We start from the raw sequence: 17,199 nt of genomic DNA, 5'->3' as shown, positions 1-17,199 counted from the left end.
CTTAATGATATTAAGTGAACTGAGAGAGAGAGAGGACGAAACACAATGAAGTTCAGAAACAGCAGCCTCAGCTCATTTCTTCTCAGACCCTTCTTCATTAATTCATTCACATAGAATTCACATGGATGAAGGCAGACGGTGAATGAGTGCTTTTGCATACGCACAAGCGTGCACTCGTGTGCATGCATGTACACGCGCACACACACACACACTCCTAGTATTTTAGATAGGATATCATAATGATTTCTCATTTGATAACCTAAGACATACCTTCATCAATCTTAAGAACCAGTATTGAAAAGCAAACATACATAGAAAGCATTTCTTTTGGGAAAGGAACCAGTTTTAGAATCAGTTTCATATGACTTAATGAGGGCCTTTAAAACATCAAATCTTATTTTCTATCCAAAGGTAGGTTAGACAATATGTATACCATCCTGAGCATTAAATCGATGTAGCAGAGCGATGAAAAGCCGACATACTCCCCTCAAGTAGATGATAGTTCAAGGTGGAAAATGTCCCAATACGGATTGGGCTAAACTCAGTTTGGAGCCCCATGAATTCATGACTTTGTAAATGTCAGTTTGGTGCCATCTTTTAAAGCATAAACCAGCTCACATCTGGTGTCCTCATTCATCTTTTTTCTTTTCCCTCTGGAGCTTATGCTCCATGAGGAGAGGTACTTTGTCAGCCTCATCACTGTCATTTTCACAACCATCCACTGCTCTCACACTTCGAATAAAATCCAGCCCTGCATGTGTAGCCACTGCCTGCCTCTCTGCCCTTGTCACCCTCCACTTCCCTCTAGCCACCAAGCCCCTTGGTATTCATGAATGCACCAGCTTCTGCCCACTTGGCTTTTTAAAATTTTCATTCTTCTCACCTTCCCCGACAGGTCTTCCTGACTACCCTTCCAAAATTTGCATCCCTCCAAACCTGGCATGCTGCTTCCCCTTAGTCTGCTTTGTTTTCCTTCACAGTATGTATCACCATCTATAAAAAGTTTTTAGCAGTGATAGTAATTCAGTAATATTCAATGAATGGGTAGGACTTTGGCAGGTGAAGAACATCCCAGAATAGGAATGGGTATAGACATCAAAGTTACCTACTGAGGTTCTTAGGGCCATTAACAGAAACAGAGACAGCAGGACAGGTGTGTATAGAGATAAATAGCTAATCATTGATGAATTGTCTTGATTTTATATAGAAATTTGTCATTTCTTATTTGTAAAATGGAACTAGGTGATCTAAGCAGAGTTAAAGACTCTGCATTGGGTCCAACAGTTCAGTATTACGTTGGGGAGATAAATGTAGAAACTATCAAATCCATAATAAGGTAAAACCTGGTTTCCACCAATTTAATCTCTATTAAAAGCCTCATAAACCACATTTTGGTAAAAAGGACTAATATCTAGCTCACAGCTATGCCCAGCTTCTAACTCAATTGGCATATGTTTCTTCATATTCCTCTTTAAAAAGTCAATGGTTTATGAAATTATCCAAATACCTGAATCCTTCCCTAACCAGAAAAAGTCACTAAATGCAAAAGAATTTAAATTGCACACAGTCCATAATCCCCGCAGGCTTTTTTCCCCCAAGTGCAAGCTTTAGTTTCAAGAAAAGAAACACATGTAAAGCTCAGTAAATTTTGGGTCGGTGGCTCTATGATTTTGATTCAATGCCCTGATTTTAACCCAAACTATTGAAATAGCCACCTGCTATTTTTCCCACCCTGTCCCTTGACTTTATCAGTTCCCCTTTCCACTTCAGGAGGAGTGAAGATGGAAGGCTTTTCTTCAGCAGAGTCTCACTCAGCTGAACCCCCATTTGTGGAGTCTTGTGAGAGGAAAGCCCTGTGGAATCCTAGAGGGGTGGGTGCCTCTAAGACAATGCTTCTAGAAAGGCATTCCTTTCCTAGAGTCACTTCAGAATGCTTACTGTACTCAAGCTGCAGGCCTGGAAGCTAACACAGTGGTCGGAGGGTCAAGGGTCACTTGCAGTCCCAGTGGATCTCTCAGTGTAGACAGTATCCTTTGCTCAATTCAGTTGAAAGCTCTTTGATCAAATCTTATCTTTGGAAAGGTTTGAAAGGTGTGGAAAGCAAGAAAGTCCCAACCTTGGGCTTTCCAGAAGAATCTCATCTCTTGCTGTTGACTTTTAAATGGCTGTCTTCTTCCAATACCCCCAGGCCATTTGGGAGCCTCTACAAGTGTTTCGCAACATGTATCATGTAGAGATCAATGTCGCTCCCTCAGCATCCACATCCTATGGGTAGCAAACTCCTTTAGATTCAAGGTTATGGAGGGAATGGATTTCTCTCAAGTCTGAAGGGGACCTCACACTGCTCTAAATTTCATTTGTTTTGTAAGCCTCCCTGACTAACACCAGAGGCCTGGTTGACAGAGTCTTTTCACATCCGTTCCAACTCTGGGAGTCCAGGTTTTTGCTCAGGCCCAGATAATTCTTGTAGTGAAAAAGTGAAACTTCTGTTCTAGCTAATTCAGTCTTCGGCACATTTGCTACTGTTTTTTAGAAGCCAGAGGCGATTTACAAGGGAACTTGCAAAGCCATTTTGCCTGAACAAATTCTCCATCTGGTGATTCACTGAACATGATCTCTTATTTCTTAAAGGAAGAAATGAGAAATGGACTTAGAAGGCCTCATGTTGATATTTACCTGCCAAGACATCTTAACTCCGCTGACTCTCCAGACAGACCCATTTGTAAATTTACATTTAAAAACAATCTTTCCACATAATTTCCCACCATTCCTTTGCTTCTGTCTTAGGTGAGTGAAGCTGCAAGTTGAGGCCCTGTCCACATATAAATACTGGAAGAGCTGAAATCCAGGGAGACTGCTGAAAAAAAAAAATTGACAACAACAACAAAAGACTTTATTTTTTATTGCACGAGGCCCACATATGACTGAATATTTTTTAGTCTGTTGTTTGGTGATGCCTAAGAAGAGTCCTGCTGCCAGTGTTCCTCACCTTACCTCCCGTGGAAAGGGAATGATGTGCAGAGACTCTTGTTATGCAAAGGGAAAAAACAAGGTATTTTCTCTTGGAGGGATGACTGTGGTCTCACACAGGTTCTGCTGTTTCTTCTGGGATGCTCTCAATTCCCCAAACCGCCTCTGACCCCAAGCTCCAGCCCTTTGCCTTTTCCTCCTCCTGGTTGCTGGGTCATCCTTGATGGTCTACAGTGTCCCTGCAAACTTTGCTATGACCCTGTTGATCTCTGTGTCTCCTGATTTCCTAAAGCCAGGTGTGCCTTCCCACTTGAGGACCTGCTTTTTCTCATCAATTGTATCCCTCCTGCCTCTGCCCTTTCCACCTCTAGAGGTAATGTCTCCCCATCAGGTTGGTTAGCTTTCTAGCCAGCTTGTGCCTAGGAAAAGAGACTGTGTTTGGCTCCTTCCCCTGCCCCCAGTGCTGCTTCTTGAAGGCCACATACTGCTTCTCATTCAGCTCATTTTCTTTGTGTTCCTGTGACCCTTGTTGCTGTTTGACTTTGGATCTTGCCTTCTTTTTATAGTCCTCTACTGTTAACACTGGAGGACAGAATCTGGGCCAGATATATGTAGAAAGAGAGCTAGGAAAAAGAGAAGAGGAACTGACTGAGCCAAGAAGGAGTAAGAGGTTCACAGGACACAGGGAAATGGAAACATTGCACATCATCTTATATAAGGAAACAAACCAAGACATGCACTCATTCACTCATAAATGTATACATTCATTCATCAACTTAACACTTGTCTGTAACAAATACTGTACCTCTAAGTTGTCTGTTTTACAAAATTGCTCAAGATTACTTCTTCTCTCTGTGCAGGAATTTTAGATTTACACGACTGTCCTCCAACACAAATGTGAAATGACCATTCTCTAAGCTGGAGACACTTGTCTCCCTTTTGCTCAGTGTCAGGAAAAACACAAGGCCCTGATCTGCAGCACAGCTTGACGAATTTGAAGCTTTTTTCCCAGGCTCTCATATAATACTCATCCATTCATTTATTCATTCAATTAACCTTTTAACTGATATTTTTTGAGCAAGAACCTAGTATGTGCCAATTATTACTCTTACACTCCGGAAGTGGCGATGAATAAAACAAAGTCTCTGGTCTCGTGCAAGTTACTTATTAGAGGAGTAGGTTGAAGGGAGACATACATATACTTTCAGGTGTTGATGAGTTCTGTGAAGAAAAATCAGGTGGGCAAAGGGATAGAAAGTCCTGAGGAAAAAAGTTGCATCATTAAACCGTGTGGCAGGAAAAGGCTCCACCAATATAATAAGTTGTAACATGAAGGGATAAAATGTGGGAGTAAGCCATATGGATTTCTAGAAGAGAGTCTTAGATAATGGGAGCAGGAAATCAATAATCCTCAAGCAGAAGACTGGTTGGTATATTCAGAAAATAGCAAAAGCTGGAGTTATCTAGTAGGCCCATCTCTTATGAGCACCCACAAACCTTGTGTTTTTCCAAAAAAACAATATCTACTTCGTTATGATCACCTGTTTAGTGCTTATCCTTTCCCTGTAGGCTACGCATAACCTGAAGCAGGAAATCGACGGCTTGGATTACTCCCACATCCTACTGCTTGCTCAATATCTGGTACATCGGAGGTGTACCATAAATAGTAATCAAATGAATGAGTGGATGTCTGAATAAATTGCCCTATAAAATGAGATAATGCACATAAATCTTTTAGCTCAGTACCAGACATACACTCCACATTTAATGTATTTCAGGGACAATATGTTACTGCTGATGCAGGTGATGATGATACAACCCAGCAGAAGATGAACTTCTTCCTGAACATGGAGCGACTACTCCTGGTCCGTGGTAGGTCTTTATAGCAAGAAGGCCTCTTTAACTGCTTCTTGTTGAAATGTATCCATTTGGTGTGTGCCCTGTGTAACTCCAAAGCGATAGCAGCAGCAAATGCATCTATAACGGCATAAACATGTAACAGCATCCAACTATACAGTCAATAGCAAGAAGGCAGCTCTTAATTCAGCTCTTAATTTGCTCTGGCCTTCCAAACAAGGAAGAAGGTCTTCAGAGAGAAAACACTTAAATGATGTAAAATGAAGATTGTCATCCAAATGAGGGATTAGTGAAAAGGAACAGAGCTACTAGAAGTAAGTTCCATATTACAGGCCCACAGACAGAATCAATAGATGTTCTTTCAAAGATCCAACCCTCACAACTTTTGAAGCATCACACACAACAAAGGAAGTCTCAATTTGAAACAAAGGAGGATTATGGATCTCAGAAACTGAGAAAAGGTGACATTGTCATAGAGCCATGAAATTCTGGGTTTGACAGTGAACAAATCAACTCGTGATGATCACACAGCAAATATGTGGGATATTATAGCTGGTAAGTGTTGTAGAGTTTATTCCACAAAGCATCTTCCTCCTTTATTTCATAGATAAGGGAATCCCTGTGTGGGGCTGCCATGTCTCTCCCAAACTTTTGTTATCAGTGGAGCTTAGAATGTAGACCATCTGTCACAGAGGTAAGTGTTTCTTGAATTAATCTCCCTAATTCCATTACTGGTCTCTCTGCTCACATTATTGCCCTTCTATAGTCTATTCTATACATAATACCCAAACGATCTTTTAAACCTGAATTCAGATCATTTGACTATGCCTAATAAACTTTCTAGTGGTTTGTTATCACAATTAAAATTCAAATTTCTTATAATAGTGTAGAGTACTTCTCTAGCATACAATGTTGCCTGGCACGTAGTAGGCACTAATGAATGAATGGACTTCTTTTTCCCCCAAATAATAGTATAAAACTGTCCAGTCATAATAAACCTGCATAAATAGATTGATTTAAATAAAATATTCAATGGTATTTCCTCTAAAATTAATGTACATAATGAAATTCAAGCAGAGTAAAAGTTGGGTTAACAGAATTCAATAATCGGCCCCAGATAATTTATTTTAGTCTCCATTACCTAGTGGATGACCACTCATTCTGTCTGGCCCAGCCTCATTAGGCCTGTTTACCAATGATTTTGATGACAAATGGAAAGGAAATTTATGAAATCTGAAAGCACAAAGTTGGAAAGGATAATAAATAGAACAATCAACGTTCAAAAATGTTCTGACAGGCTGGAATTCTGAGCAAATTCCAATAAGATGAAATTTAATAGCAATAAATGCAATGTCCTGTATAAAAGTTCAAATATTAATTGTATAAGTACAGGATGGAGAAACTTGGTTTGGCAGCAATTCATGTGAAAAAGATCCGCAGGATTTAGCTGACCACAACTTTAATAAGACCCATCAGTCTGAGGCAGATGCCTTTAAAAGGTCCCATTCGTAAGTTGCATTAGTAGAAGCCCTTTTTCTAAATTACAACCAGTAATCGTTTTCCTACACTGTAGCTCAAACCACATCCGGCATATTTTGTTCAGTTCTGGGTGCCATATTTTAATGGGGACACTTAATCCAGAGGGGGGCGGAAAACAGGGTAGAGAAAGTCTGAAAACCAAGTCATGGTTGAAAGAATTGAAATCCCGAATCATGCCAGTATTTTAAGTTCTACAAGATACCAAAAGAGCTTCATTTTTGCTGTACTCTAAATCGGAATATGAAACAATGGCTTTAAGTGGGCAATAAATATACTGTTGCTGACAGAAAATTTTTGAATCCATGAATAAGTGACGTAAAGAAGGAAGGGAACTTTCATTGAACGTGGAAGAAAAGTATGTGTACCTGGAGTTTTACAATAAAATAGCCACTTGTGTAAGTTGGAATACATAAACTATTTGCCACTGGAGATTTCCAAGGCAATATAGGAGCAAACAACTGTACCTCATCAGTTAAAAACACTGAGTGATTGCATAGGCTCTGCGTTTAGGACCTCCAAACCAAGCATGCAGTTCTTCCCCACCTCCGTAACTGTCCAGAGTGGTCAACTCAAGAGCCCCTTTCAGCTCCACAGTCCATAATTTGCTGTGTATGGAAATTGTTGCCTTAAAATTGAAATCATTTCCTAAGAAACTTGACTTATTACTCCCAAATAAAAAGTCAGATGCTATTCTGGAGCCTGCAGAAAAGAAAAAGAAAACTTTGTCTCTTTTGGCAATGATACATAAAACTTAGCAACCCAAATAAAGAAACAGTTCCTGACCAACTATCCCCACCAGGACTCATCAGAGAAGATAGAAATGCTCATCTCTCAGTCTGTCCTGAAAGAGATCTGTTTACCTAACACCTCATAGTTCTTTCATTGCTTATGGAGTTGCTAACGACCCACAGTATTATATCATACAATAAATAATGGAACTACATTTATTTTTCCTAATCTTAAATATCTTTTATTTATATCTTTTCCTTTGAATATGTGTTTCTGTTGATTGTTGTTATTTAAAATCCTGTGATAGTTCTCCTTTGATAGGTTTAATTGAATTAGAGATGATCTGACATTGAACTATCCTTGAATTATTTTAACACACCATTTGTCTTTAGAAAAAAAAAAACATTTATATTGGGGGAAGTAGGGGGTGCCTGGGTGGTTCTGTCGGTTAAGCATCTGACTTTGGCTCAGGTCATGATCTCATGGTTCATGAGTTTGAGTCCCACTGTGGGCTCTGTGCTCAGGGTATGGAGCCTGTTTCAGATTCTTTCTCCCTCTCTTTCTGCCCCTCTCCCTCTTGTGCTAACTCTCTCTTCCTCTGTCTGTCTCTGTCTCTGTCTCTGTCTCTCTCTCTCAAATAAACTTTAAAAAAATAAATAAACTGCTTATTTTTAATCCACTATTAGAAAAAGTTAGCAATTTATGAGTATTAAATTTATTAGTGTTTTTTAATTTCTCATCTATGTGTAAAAGTAGAGTATATTTTTAGAATGATAATATTTGATTATTAATATTTTTCTAATCCAATGAGTGAGTTGTTTGGATTTCTCTTTTTTTCTGTGTTCTGAAACAGTGTTTACACAGAGAAATAATATATTTCTTGTAAGTTGTTCTGGAGAACAACTAAATGTTGTTACTTCAAAACTATAAATATCTGCTCAATAAAATACACCACAGAGTGAAGTAATAACCTAAAGATAAGGAAGATCCTATAAAACGGAACAAATGTTTTGACCATATAAAGGACTTATTAGAATTAATAATAAAAAAGAGATCACCCAATTGTGAGAGAAAAAAGGAATAAATATGAACACACAATTTTCAGAAGGGTAAAAGTGAATGGTAGTAACTAAAGGATATGATGTTCAGATTCATTAATAATTAGATCATTGAAAGAATAAGAAAGCAATATCCCTTAATACCCATGACATTGACAAAAATTAGAGCTGGATAATGCCAAATATGAGTGGAGCTGGAGATAAGAAGGCCTCTTGTACTCTTGATGGTGGTGAAACTATTATATAATGTCCCAGAGAGGCGTCTAGCAGTATTTTGTCAGAGAGTATTCACATGCCTATGATCCAGTGATGCAATACAGTGAAATTCCAGAATGGGACATGTTCTGTGATGTTTACTCTAGATTTATGTGTGATTGTGCAAATGGAACACTGGTTATATACTAAGGAGGTAGATATGAAAAATATTAGATTCACACTATGCAATTCCATGCAATGATTGGAAACAAACAAGTGGACAGATACAAACATGGGAACATGGATGGATCTCTAAAACATGGAGGAAAGAAAAGTATAAGTAAAATTGAGGCTATAACACAATGTCACTCGTGTAATCAAAAAAATACATGCACACAAAATACCATATACACTTTCTATGTTAAGTTCAATTTTAATCATATATATTAATTATATTGGGGTGGTTGCTATGAGAGTAAAGATAAAAGGAATAGAGAATGAGAATAAAGATGAATACATACTTCACCTCCTCTTACACGCACACACACACTTTCAAAAAATAAGAAGCCTCACATCAACATAGAAGAGAGTGCCATGAACTAAGAAATATGATTAATCAAACCTTCTGCACTTGAGATAAAACAAAACAAAAACTACAACAGTGTCTCTTAGAACTCAAGAGACTTCAAGAAGCTGGAAATGGAGAATTGTCAGAAATTCAGGAGAGAGGGTTCCCTCACGCACATGTCTCCTTGTCTCTGTGCATTAGCCTTGCTCTTCTCTCTCTGTAGACGCACTGTTTTTATTTTCAGCACGCATGGCCAGAATTCCATTTTGTATCTCTCCCACATATTTACATTGCCTCCTTTCAAAAGACCAGCCTAGGTGGACTTTTGGGGGTGGGTGGGAAAGCATGTAATTCACAAGTAAAATTAATGAATACGGTAGATCACACATTTTTGTCATTATAAAACATAAAACTGCATCTAATGTAAAAACTGCATCATCTGTCTTTGATGAGAAATAAATTGACAGTTGCCAAAGAGGAATTCCAGTTATCAATTTATTCAAATATATCCATAAGCTCCTGAAAGAAAGCTTTTGAAAATCATGTTTCTTTAGTTATAAAAATTTTATACTTCATTTCTTCTTCCTTCCTCCATTACTTTCTTCCCTCCATTTTTATTCCTTTCTTGCCTTTTATCATTTGCTCTATCTTTTCTCCTTTACCTTCCCTTCCTTCTCTTCCTCTTTTTTCACTTCCTTTTCCTCCTCTATCTCTATCTCTATCTCTATGTCTCTATATTTGCTCTTCCTCCCTCTCTCTCTCTCTCTCTCTTCCCCCTCCCTCCCTCTCTTCCTCCCTCTCTCTCCTTTGTCCATAGTGTCAATACCAAAAACGTTCAAAAAAGGAGTTGACTGATTGGATCACATAGTCTACTAATTGACTTTTAGGGAAAGGGAGTTTTCCAAATGATTTGTCTTTAGTAACATGATACAGTACTTTCACGAAGCTTTTACATAGGCTTTCCTTTGAAGGCAATACCACCAAATTTGGTAGATTTTGGTTCTGTCTTGTGAAAATTTACAACATATCCTGATATCTAAAAATCCACATCTCTGTTAGCCAGAGAAGACTAATCAAATATTTCTCAACCAGTTTTTCTTACTCTCCTGATTTGGGATAGAAGTTTTGAGCTAGGCATGACATTCAAGTAGAAATATGAGCCAGCAAGGTTGCCACAGTGCTTATAATTTCACTGCCCTCCTCAATGATTAAATGAACAGAGATACTAGAATTGGAAGCATGATGTTTCCTGGCTATGTGTTGCATCGATCTCACTTCATTGAGTACTTCAAGCAAGGAAGTCTTGTGGAGTGTGGAAATAATAGAGACATATGATGAGCACTTTAAAATTCAGAAAGCCATTCCAAAACACCCACCATGTAATTAAGCTGTTTATTTTTATTTTCAGTCTATTAGAATTGGTAGAATATTTTCACTTTAGCACCAGCGTGTCACTGGGACCACAGGGTAGGGTGAGAGGGTGTTTATAGCCACCAGCATAATGTCTGAAAAGGATTTACTTTCTCCCCTACCCACTCCACATCCATGAAATTAAATAAAGGATTATTTACATGTTTGTTTTCACAGAGATAATGAATTGTTCACTGGCTACCGCTTTATCCCTTTGCCTTCATTCTCTTAGTGGGTATTAAAAAAGTTAAATTTTGTTTCCTGTAAATGGTGTTATTAAATCACAGAAAAAGCTAATTTTCAAGAGCTTGTTGGGTAGTTGTAAAGATCGCCGTAGGGCTTTTTCCATGAGCTCCAGAAAAGATGTGGTGAGAGGTTTTATAGCTACTAGCTTTTCCTCTCCTAAAATGTATGCCATTGTTTTTAAAACTAAATTTGTTTAGTTATGCATGTGAGGGGAGACTGTCATGTTGCAAATCCTTCCAAATGTATTCTACTTCGTCTATAGCTTCAAGGTATATCTTCTCATCTCTATTGACAAGAGTATGAAATTTGTAGTTTTTTGTTCCTCTGAAGATTCAAACCAAAACTACTTCCTAGTAAAAGGGTTCTCAGGATCAACTTCACCAGAAGTCACTCTTAAAGAATTCCCCTTTAATTGTCATAAAGTATAGTTCTGATATTAATGGCTTATCGATATTAATGTGCTTGTCGAAGCCTATAGTCTCTCCTGCACCCCTCCCTGGAGTAAACCCTCTGTTCTCAGCAAGCAGATAGTCCCCTCTCAGGATATGTTCATTCTTGCCTCTTGTGCTACGCTTTCCTGATTTCTCAACTTGTAACAATCTTACACTTTCCTCAAAAATAAAATTCTATTTCCACATAAAACAAACAGACAAACAAAAAACCAAGCCAACCAGCCTATCAAGCTTCCCTCATTACTCCTGCCAAACAGCCCTTTTTCATCACTGCATTACTCCAGTATACGGGGAACTTATACAATCCCTTCCCTTGTTCTCTGGTTATTTTCTTCATGGACAGTAAGGTCAGGGAATCTGTTGACTATTGCTTGATCTTTTTTTTTTTTTTTTTTTTTTTTTAACTTGCCTACTTGGTAAGGAAAAGCTCGACAAGCAGGAGACATCTTAACAAATACTTTTTAACTCGGTAAGTGGCTATCTGGTGTAGTCATTGCCTTAATTGTTAGAATATTTACCCTGTAATTAACTTTTCATTTCTTAGAAATTCAAATATCTGGGTTATAAAGCAGGGACTGATCAGCGTATATCAAATGTATCCCTGTGGATAGCCCCTCTTTGCCTTCTCTTCCCATGTAAAGTCTGGTATAATTTAAAAAAAAATAGTATTTTTATTGTGTGCTTTTTCAAACAGAGAAACTAGAATAGAAAAATAAATATTGAGGCTTAAATATGCAGCTTACAAGTAACAATGTTAGACACTACATGCCAAGCATTCATCTATGAATTTTTTATTAAATTCTCAAAACACCCCTATTATGCAGTACTATTATTATCATTCTGTTTTTCTGACTTAGCGTGCAGTTGTTAAGTACTTTGCATAAAGTCACACAGATTGTAGGTGGCAGAGGACAAATCTGAAACAAAGCATTCTGGTTCAGAACCTGTGCACATAATTCTCATCCTATACACCTTTTTGCTTTGCCTTTCCATTAAATCCTAACATTATGACACATTTGCTTTAGACTTTTATAAATAACCTTCCTTCTGTAAACACGTTTCCAATTCCATTCCACTGACTCTCTCAGTGAGATGACGATTATTATTAATTCAATGTTTATCAATCCCGTGTGTTTCTGTGCTTTTACTTGTGCACTTATATTTACTTTTGTGCGGATATTTGTGGACTATTACTTTTGAAAGGTTTAAATTTTTATTTAAATATATATCATTTGGCAACTGCCTTAATTTTACTCAACGTGTTTTGTAAGATCTATTTCCATTATCATATATGCCCTTGACTCCTCATATTATCTGTTGTCTAGTGCCCCAGGGTAAATACACCATCAATTTCCTGCTCATGGACATTTATGTTGTTTCTAGATTTTTGCAAGAAGAAACAGTGCTACAGTGAACACTCTTATATGTGTTTCCTTCAGTTCATATGCTTGAATTATTTTAGGGAGTATAACTGGGAGTCAAATTACTAGGACATAGGGTATGACAATTGATCAAGTGGCTTTCCAAATTGGCTACGACAGCTGGTAGGCCCACTAGACTGAATGAAATTCCTGTCTCTCCACTTCATTGCCAACATTGGTGTCTTAGACCTTGTCTTTTTGTTAATGAGCATGGAATTGTATCATTATTTAATATTTATATTTCATGAGTACCTGTCGAAGCTGAAATTCTCTTCATTTGACTTACATTCATAGTTCTTCTCTGTAAAATGCCACTTCAACTCTGCTCATTTGTCATTTTTTTATTAATTTGCAGAAGTTACTTATAGATTGTCAATACTAAACTCTTATTTCTATTAAATTTTTAAAATATCTTCTATTCAGTTTACTTTTAACTTTGTATTTGGTTCCTTTTGTAATGCAGATATTTACAATTTATATGGGATCAAATTTATCATTTTTATGATGGTACATGTAATTCAATGGATTTTATTTAGTATATGCAAAAAATATATGCAACCATCACCATAGTCAGTTTCAGAATATTCTTATCACCTTCAAAAGAAACCCTGTACCATTTATCTATTAACTACCTCTGCCTCATCCCCCATCACTAAGAAACTGCTAATATACTTTTTATCTCTATAGATTTCCCTGTTCAGGACTTTCAGATGAATTGAATGATGTGTGGGTTTTTTTGTGTGACTGGCTTGTTTCACTCAGTATAAATATTTTCAAGATTCTTCCATGTCGTAGAACATTTCAGTATTCCATTCCTTTTTATTGTTCAGTAATGTTCCATCACATAGATATAAATTTGTTCATACATTTATCCACTGGTGGACGTTTTGGTTGTTTACACATTTTCTGTTATGAATAGTACTGCTATAAACTGTCATGTATAAGTTTCTACATGGGATATTTTTATTTCTATTGTGTACGTATGTAGGAATGGAATTTCTGGGTCATTTAGAACTTCTATTTGATGGTTTCAGAAACTATCAGGCAGTCTTCCAAAGTGGCTGCACCATTTTATTTTCCACCAGTCTAGGAGGGTTCTGATTTGTCCATATCCATACAAGTTCTTGTTGTTTTAATTCTACTATCCTATATGTATTTCCCTGATAATTAATATTATTGAACATCTTTCTATGTGCTTTTTGACCATTTGTAAATCTTTCTTGGAGAAATATCTATTCAGACCCTTTGCCCATTTTAAAAATTAGGTTATTTGTCTTTTTATTATTGAGTTGTGAGAGTTCCTTATAAATTCTGGATACAAGTTCCTTATCAGATATATACTTTGCAAATATTCTCTTTCATTCTTTGGGGTGTCACTGTTTTAATGGTGTCTTTTGCACAAAAGTTTATTTATTTTATTTTGATGAAGTCCAGTTTATCTTTTTTTTTTTTTTTTTTTTTTTTTTTACTACTTGGGTGTTTAGTGTCATATCTAAGAATTCTTTGCCAAACCCAAGGTCATGAAAATGTACCCCTATGTTTTTTTTCTAAGAGTGTTATAGTTTTAACTCTTATATTTAGGTCTTTGATCCACTTTGAGTTAATTTTTGTAGATAGTATGAGGAAAAGGTTCAACTTCATCCTTTTGTATGTGGGTACCCAGTTGTCCCAGAACCATTTCTCTATTTTGGTCTATAATTCTCTTTATATGTTTCTGGATTTGTTTTGTTAGTTTTTGTTGAGGATCTTTGCATCCACATTCATTGGAAATACTGGTTTGCATTTTTCTTTTTTGTGTGTCATGATTTTGGTTTTGTATCAGGGTGATACTGAACTCATAGAATGAGTTGGGAAGTATTCGCTCCTCTTTACTTTTTGGAAAAGTTTGTGAAGAATTGGCATTTATTCATTAAGTGTTTGGTAGAATGCAATGGTGAAGCCATCTGGGCCTGAGCTTTTCTTTGTTGGTACATTTTTTATTACTGCTTGCTATAAATCTAATTAGATTGTCTATATCTTCTTGAGTCAGTTTTGTAGTTTGTATCTTGTTAAGAATTAGTCCAGTTAAAGTAATTTGTTGGCATACAACTGTTCATAGTAGTTTTTTATAACCCTTTTTAATTTCTATAGGGTCGGTAATAATGTCTTCTCTTTTATCTATAATTCTGATAATTTGATTCTTTTCTCTTTTGTTCTTGGCAATTGAGGTAAATGTTTGTAAATTTTGATCTTTACAAAGCACTAGCTTTGATTTCATCAGTTTTCTCAACATTTTCTAGTCTCTATTTCATTAATTTCTGCTCTAATCTTTATTATTTCCTTCCTTCTCTTTTCTGTAGACTTAATTTGCCCTTTTTTTCAGTGTCTCAAGAGGGCAGGTTAGATTACTCATTAGAGACATTTCTTCTCTCTTAATATAGGTATTTACTGCTATGTATTTCTTTCTCAACACTCCTTTAGCTGCATCCCATAAGTTTGGGCATATTGTGTCTTCATTTGCATTCATCTAAAAGTATTTTCTAATTTCCCTTTTGATTTCTTCTTTATGTCATTGGTCATTTAGCAGAGTGTTGTTTAATTTCCATGAGTTTTCTAAATTTTTTCCTGCTATTGATTTCTAATTTTATTCCATTGTGGTTCAAGAACATACTTTGTGTTATTTCTGTCCTTTTAAGTTTATTGAGATTTGTTTGTGTTATTGTCTAGCTTATGGTTTATCCTGGAGAATGCTCTGTGTGCATTTGGAAAGACCATATATTCTGTTGTTAGGTTTAATGTTCTATAGTTGTCTTTTAAGTCTAATTGGTGTATACTGTTGTACAAGCCTTCTATTTCCTAGTTTATCTTCTATTTGTTTCTTTTCCGTTAGTGAAAGTGGGATGTTATAGTCTCAACTATTGTTGTAGAAATGCCTTTTCTCTTTTTATTGCTGTCAAGTTTTGCTTCATGTATTTCGGTACTCTGTTATTAGTTAGCATATGTATCTATAGTTGTTATATCTTTTTGATGGATTGACTCTTGTATCACTATAAAATGTCTCTATTTCTGGTAATTTGTTTGTTTGTTTGTTTGTTTGTTTTACAGTCTATTTTTTTCTGACATCAGGATAGCCACTCCAGTTTTTAGTCTTTCTGATAATTTTAGTCTTCTAATAATTTTTCTACTACTTTCTCCTTTCCCTTGTTAATCTCATTATGTGTACATTGGTGTGTTTAATGATATTCCACATTTCTCTGAGATGCTTTCCATTTTTTGTCACTCTTTTTTTCTCAGTTTTTCAGCTTGCACAATCTCTACCACTCCATCTTGAGATCACGTATTCTTTTATCTTCCAGTTCAAATCAGTATTGATCCTCTCTAGTGAAGTCTGTCATTTCTCTTTATTTTTTTAAATTATATTTTCTTATATATTATATTTATTCATACTCTCCGACCTTGCCTTACTTTTTTAATTATGGCTTTCTTTAATCCTGTGAGTATGTTTATAATGGCTACTGTAAAGTCTTTTCTCATAAATTCAACATTTGTTCTCTCTCATAGGTAGTTTCAGTTATCTTCATTTTTCTTTCCCTATATATGGGTCATATTTTCCTATTTCTTCACATGCCACATAATTTTTTCTTGGAACTGGGCATTTTGGAAAACATGTTATACCTGTTCTGGTATTGTCTCCCCACTCCTATCCAACCCCAGGCTTATTACTTGTTATTTACTTATTTATTTGCTTAGTAACATACTAGATTATTTTAATGTCATCTCCTCTCCTCCTTACTTCAGTGTTTAGCCTCTGATGTTGTTCTCCAGGGATGTATAGGTTTGGATGTATTCACAGCTGCCCAGAATGACAGAGGCATTGGTAGGACTCTGCCTCTTTTGCCTTGACCACATTTATTGTTAAACTTCACTAATTGCCAGCTGATTATTCTATTGCATTTGATAATGCCCTGGGGTATAAATCGCTCTACAAACTAATCCATTCAGATTTTGGCTGCTTTGAAAGGTTAGTTTCTGAGGTCAGTGTCGGTTTTTGTTCTGATCCTTGCAGGGCTCTTCCCAGCTGTATTGTTCCCTGTTCTCTTCCACAAACTAGTTGGCCTACAGTTTAAGCTACATCTTCAGTCTCCTTCCATTTGTCTTTCACCACAACCTCTCCTGTTCCTAAGAGTGCCTTTAGGCTTGAATTTCTTCACTCTTGCTTGCAAAAGAAGACAGTTCCCTAGAAAGAGATGAAGAGCTATCTGTTTAATGGCCTACTTCTCTCCCCAGGCAAAAGTCTCTGCACCAGGGATCTGAGGGAAGGAAAGTGACAAGGATCTCTTCTCTTCAAGGTCACCTCCATTTTAGGAACCAAGAACTCCATGGAGGAGGGGGAAGAAGGCTGGGGGTCTCTCAGTTTGCCTCTCCTGGTGTAGAAACATGAACTCATGAGCCAGAGAAAGAGTAATCCAGGTCTCAGTGGAGCCTCCCTTCATTGGAGGCTGGGTACAAGAAAGGAGTTCCTTCTCAGTTGTACTCACCTGGGACCTAACCTCAGCAACAAGACACTTGGGGCAGGATGAAAAATACTGACATCTTACTCCTGCCAGGAAGAAAGCCCTCCTTCTGGGTTCTGGGGTAGAGGGAGCCCTGTGGCACCAGTCTGGAGGGGAATCTCCACCTCACTGAGCTGGAGGGGAAGAGAGAGGGAGTGATCATGGTTCAAATACCACACACTTTCACTTTTATTACCCAATTTTCATAGATATTTTTGAATA

The 17,199-nt window shown here is 36.9% G+C and overlaps 1 long non-coding RNA gene across 1 annotated transcript in view; it reads left to right on the top strand.

Moving 5' to 3' along the window:
* LOC109254469 (uncharacterized) overlaps positions 1 to 17,199 on the top strand; it is a 220,154-nt gene that overhangs the window by 1,499 nt on the left and 201,456 nt on the right. The window contains exons 2-4 of the long non-coding RNA XR_002074829.2: positions 2,788 to 3,052; positions 4,749 to 4,842; positions 5,435 to 5,521. This is a non-coding gene — a long non-coding RNA (uncharacterized LOC109254469). The remainder of the gene's footprint in view (positions 1 to 2,787; positions 3,053 to 4,748; positions 4,843 to 5,434; positions 5,522 to 17,199) is intronic.

This window comes from Panthera pardus, unplaced genomic scaffold (assembly GCF_024362965.1).
Source record: "Panthera pardus isolate Hobbes unplaced genomic scaffold, ASM2436296v1 HiC_scaffold_25, whole genome shotgun sequence".
Classification (NCBI taxonomy): Eukaryota; Metazoa; Chordata; class Mammalia; order Carnivora; family Felidae; genus Panthera; species Panthera pardus.
This window is presented reverse-complemented; position numbering and strand designations above follow the sequence as displayed.